The sequence below is a fragment of the Lolium rigidum genome, chromosome 5 (genome assembly GCF_022539505.1).
Source record: "Lolium rigidum isolate FL_2022 chromosome 5, APGP_CSIRO_Lrig_0.1, whole genome shotgun sequence".
NCBI classification, from domain to species: Eukaryota; Viridiplantae; Streptophyta; class Magnoliopsida; order Poales; family Poaceae; genus Lolium; species Lolium rigidum.
The window spans coordinates 66578567-66584566 of NC_061512.1; positions in this window are offsets into that span (position 1 = coordinate 66578567).

A 6000-nucleotide genomic window follows, 5' to 3' on the forward strand; every position below is an offset into this window, starting at 1 on the left:
GCTCGGCGGCGGACGCGTCGGCGTTACTACCGGTGCGTTTCCGTCGGAATCGACGGTCTCACCGATGAAGATGTGGATGCCGCCGATTGGGACGATGGAGAGCTTGACGGGGTTTGACCTAGCCGGAATCCGAGATCCGTCCGGAGGGACGATCGGAAAATTCCCGGCGTAGAGTACACGCCCCACAGCGATCGAGTCGTCGTAGCTTCCCATGGCGGAGCCCTCCCGGTTCCGGCCTCCAGACGCCTCAGGCCCCACGGTGGGCGCCAACTGTCGTTGCCTAATCGACGGTACCCCGGAGGAGGGATCCTCACGAGGGGGGAAAGAAGTAGGGGCCTTAGGGCGGAGTGCACACGGGACGGTAGTACGCGAGTTACCCAGTGTAAGGGTATATTGCCCCTATGTGTGGTTTTGGTAATTAATGAAAACCCCTATGGACTAATGTTTTCATTGAGTTTATATGAAGGAATATTCCATAGGTACTACTTGTTCTCCATATGTTGGATTCAAGTATGGATGCCATGAAGATAAACATATACCTTGTGTATTGGCATCAAGATCATCGGTTAGAAGATACAATGTTGAGTCGTGCAAGTTCAAGATGAGCATCTCAAGTGGATCACATGCTTGAAGCTTGCCGTCCATTTGGTGACATTGGACATATGAAGATGTGCATCAATGGAGCTTTCCCATCATGGTGTATGGGGGAGCATTTGCGAGTCTTCACGAAGCAACGATGATCAAGTAAGGCATACCGGCTTGTATGGAGCTTGAAGAGCTATCATCAAGATCAAGCGGGATGCGCAAGGCAAAGGTATGACTTTGCTAGGTTTTTCCTTTTACCGGTCTCAAGGTGGTTGATGGGAGACCGGATTATAGGATACATAGCCGCACTATTAAGAGGGGCTTTCGGTTGGGTAACTTGATCACATCGTCTTAGGGAGCTCAATCCTTTGCATACTTTGCATATCCTTATTGCTTCTTGGTGTTTCTATGTGTAAGGTTCTTGAGCTTGTTGCTAGCTTTACAAGAAGCCCAAGTTCATCAAAAACGGAGTTCGCATGCATCTTCTATTGCGTTTTCAAGGTTGGGTGATTTTACCGGTTATTCATGATATAAGGTTATATCCTTTTATATTCATGATAAAATCCCCTACTACAGTTTATTGTGTTTGCACTTTCTATTGGATAGCATTTGTTGTTATCTTTCCAACAAAAGTGGTTTCATGCGAATCGGAGTTCGGGAGCAATAGTTATTAAAGAAAAGGGAAAAAGGAAAAAGAATAAAAAGAAAAATAAAAAAGGGGGAGGGGCAGCCGGTCGGCCGGCCGGCCTGCCGGGCCACGCGCCGGCCCACCTGGTCATAACCGGCCCGGGCGCCTTTGCCATCCGGGCGACATCCAGTGGGCCTGGCGGGATACTCCGGCCCAGGCGCCGGTTTCCTACCGGGCCGCCTGGTGGAGGCCCCGGCCGGAACGGCCTCTCCGCCGGCTGGGCTTCAAGCCCAAGCGCGGCCCACCTGCCCCGCGCTCCTCCCGCTTATTCGCCGCCCAGCGCGGCTGCTGCCCAGACCGGTCACTGGGCCGGTCCGGCCGGACCCCCAGCTGGGCTGGTCCGCGCCAAATCCGGTTGACCGGCCTGGTGACCGGCTGGGCCGTTTTTCCTGCCCAATTTGCTGCCCGTTTTTCTGTCTTTTTCCCCCAACAGTTATTTTTCCACTTGGGCTATAAATACCTTTCTTCCACCTTGAGCCCAAGTAGTCCTTCCCATTCTCTCACCTCCATTGTTGCTATTTGAAGAACTTGCTCTCCCCCTTGATTCCTCCAACCATTCTTGCTCATATTTGAGGATTTGAGAGAGGAGATCTAGATCTACACTTCCACCAAACCATTTCTTCTCTAAGTGAGGGAATCTCTTGGGATCTAGATCTTGGAGTCTTTGGTTGACTTTCCCCCTTGTTCTTCCTCTCCAATCTTGTGGGGACCCCGGACTAGCTGTCCGAAATACCCTGTTATGTATACAGTTCACGATCCCATGATCAGTGTGTCGTGAACACATAACCGAACTGATATCAAATTACACCATCCATTACAAAGCGGAATAAGAAAATTACAACATGGTCACCTGACCAATACTTACATAATAGCCTCGAGGGGCCGAACTAAACATCAGAGTAGCATCATCACATCGACAGCGCGAGTACCCAAGTCATCCGCCATAACCCTACGAGCAGCCGGACCGGGAAGACGTTCCTAGCTCGCATAGACGTCGCCAACTCCTTCTTCGTCCGTCGAACTCCTTCAAGTCCGGCCAAGTAAATAGCCGGGGACAAAGCCGTGAGTACATTGGAATTGTACTCGCAAACCATCAAGAAAGGTGCTAACAATGCTAACTAAAGAGACAAGAGAGGAAGAATAGTTTCTCTTGTGGATATAGCATGTGAAAGAGAATGAGTTTCTCTTGTGGATAAAGCATGAGAAAGAGAATCAGTTTCTCTTGTGGATATAGCATGTGAAAGAGAATGAGTTTCTCTTGTGGATAAAGCATGAGAAAGAGAATCAGTTTCTCTTGTGGATATAGCATCCCGACATCGCAATTGATGGAGACACTCGAAGTGGTACTATGACACCTCTATATCTTTATTGAAGAAGATACTTCAAAAGATAGCTATGGCATATCTATATCTTTATAGAAGAAGAGTTAGCATACCGCCATCTCAGGTGATGGGGATACTAGGGAAGTCCTATGACATCTCTATATCTTTGTTAAAGAAGAGTTCCTCTACATGAAACATTAAGGAAGAGTTCCCCACTTAGTCTTATTTTTCCACGACCATCTCCATATGGTCGACACACGCCCTTTTTCCGTACCCTTCCGGTACATCCAACACAACACTTTCTTTGCAAAGCATTTATCAGAACAAAACACAAGCCCCGGTAAAGGTAGACCTTTGCAACCCGTCCATGACCGCGGACGCGGCTATTCGAATAGATTTAACTCTGCAGAGTTTGCACACTTTCCCCACAACTATCCGGATACCTATCGTGTGGGCATCATCCCTGCATAACAACATATGCCACGACGGATACCCGGACATAACCTTTCGCCCATCTCCACCGGCACGAGTCCTTCCCTCGCGGGCTTACCCCTTCCGGCACCCCGGCGGCATACCTCTTTTGAGCGTATCTCCGGCGCCATGACGAAGACCCTCGGTAATCGTCCGGCTATCGGTTAAGACGAGTGTATTGCCTCCTCCGGAGCGCAACCCGGCGTCGGAGGTCGTCATGACCCTCCCTAGAAAGTTGTGAAGGGTGCTCCCGCCGGCTTCAACAAACTACGGGCTAAGCCCCGTCCCACACCAGGGTAGAGTGGTTGCGCGATAAAAGTTGGGCTGGTGTACACTTATACGCAGGTGCTCCTTTTTAAAACCATTTTTCCCACAACACCTTGGTTGTTCAACAAACAGCCATACACCACTTTTCCGAACATCTTTACCAAGATCCTTTGCTTTCTTAAACCATACGCTTGGGTTAACTCACCCAAGGTTTTCATAAAACATTTACAACAAGGTAAGCCTTGAGGGGTTCCCAACCTATAGTTTCATGAGTGGAACTACTATTGCACTACGGCCGAGATGAGAGTCATCACGCCATAGATGGTGTAAAAGGGGGTAATGAGTGGATCATACTTGCTTAAGATAAGCATGTATGATGACTACACAAAGGGGATTATACTTTAGATTTGTGGTGCTAAATATACAACTTAGATAGTGGAGTATCACTATCCAACATACTCTCCAATGGGTACACGGCATACTCCTCTCAAGTTGAGAATACACCAAGATCATGACATTGATACCTCTAAATTACAAAAGTGGTGAGTGTGGTGTAAGTTACTATCTTGAGAGGGAAGATGCTCAAGTTGAGCATACAAGATAACCAAGTGGAATAGCACGGCCATAATACCATGCACCCCATAATCACAACGACAATAGTGGAGTATCACCACTAGGGAGTACTCCACTAGCAACCATACATAGATGACAATAATAAGGAGAACAACACACATAGAACCGAGGTGCTTTGGACATCAACAAATGACATCCAACTAGACACCGAATCAGAGATCAAAAGATGGCTTGCCTTGGCTTATTTGTCCCTGGAATTCTTCAACTCCATCAATATAAGAATCCCAACAACATAAATAAAATCCTCGTTCGATTCCACTTCTTCTTCTTCTTCTTCTCCGGAATTGTTCGCATCTATCGCCGAAAAATATAAAAGGAACACAATCAATCACATTGCACCAACAAGACAACATTCAACAATCCACAACTAATCATGCAACCAAGGTATAACATACTAAGGACTTATATATACCACAAAACAAATTTAAGAGTTTTAATTTAGAAAACCCTATTTATTTACCTAGTAGAGGCATGAGTGCATCACAACTTAGCAATTGCCTCTCTCGGTTATCACCATGGTATAAACCAATTATCCCCTGGTAGATAACATCATGAAGAGGACAAGAGCATTAGTTTGACATCAAATACATTCACAAAACATTTTCAAACATTTTTGGAAAAGTAGAAAACAGTTTTCCTAACATAATTTGTTCCCATAACACTACAACCAAAATAGGAAGCAAACCATAATCCACATCATTTGAAAACTCAAGCTAAACAAAAGAGCTAAAGTTAAGTTGCAGAGGTTTTGCTTTGCAAGCATAAAACAATGGTTGCCCATCTCTACCAAAAAGAGTTGGTCAAGGGTTTTAAATAAACCGAAAGGTTTTGCTTCAACAATGCATGTCACACATAAACATTACTAATAGTAACAAATATGTATGAACAGAGACTAATAATATTTTTCCTATATAGCCAGTACTAATACAAGACTAACCCAATTGGAATCACCCAAAAATATTAAACCTACAATATTAGGAATTTCTTTGAATCTGACTGTACAGAAAACAAGATCTGTAAGCCATAAATCGTAGAAAAATCCTAAAAATAAGAGGCCACTGGCATTTGAAAGGTATTTAAACATAGACGCATACACAATTGGATTTGGGTTCAAATTGTTTCTGAAACTCTCACAAATGGATTTACAAGTTTACTGCATGTTTTCATCATTTGCTTTAACTATGGAGTTGCAGAACAGATAAAGGTTTGAAACTTGTTTGAGATGATAAAGAAAACATTCAGTAATCCTACAGAAGTGGAATCACTCAATTAGGCTCAAAAATGGATTTTTGATGAATTAAAAGCTAACAGCCATGTCTGCAGAACACACAGAACAAGTTTAATACAACACAAATCGTACATCAATCATAAAAATATGAGGTCAGTTGCATCTGAAAGGCATTGAAAAGCTGGTTCTCACCCAACTGGTTTCATTCAAAAATTCGTTCCCAAGCTCCTGGTTTAATTCGACGAAGTCAGATCTGTCCAGATCTTGATATGTGAACCATTTCAGTTTCAGGAGGTCAATCGAAGTAAAACCACCGCCAAAATGAAGGTATTGAAGAGGGCTTTCACTTACAGTTGAGTTTGTTCAAAAAGATTTTGTAAATCGGAAGAAATCTAACAAACAGTGAATCTGCATGTTTTCGGAACTTTATTTACCACGGACAATCCGTAACGAATTTGAGGGTGAGACCAACGCCAAGTTGTAGATCTTTTCAATACCTATCTGTGGAACTTTGGATCACTCGATTTGGATCTGCACACGAGATTTGGCGGATTTTACAAGATCGTACCAGAATCTGAAACAGCAAGATAGCAGAAATTACAGCAAGTTTTTGGACGAACTTTGGTCAAGAGCTTCAGATCTGAGGATTGCTCAACCTTCTCCATGCTTGGACCAACATGCACCTGCATCAAGATCCAATCTAGTGAGAGAAGAAAGGAGAAAGTGAGCTGGACTCATCAAAGATTAGGGGAGAAGAGAGGGAGAGAGATGCTCTCATGGTGAGGGGAAGCTTGAGGGAGGAGAGG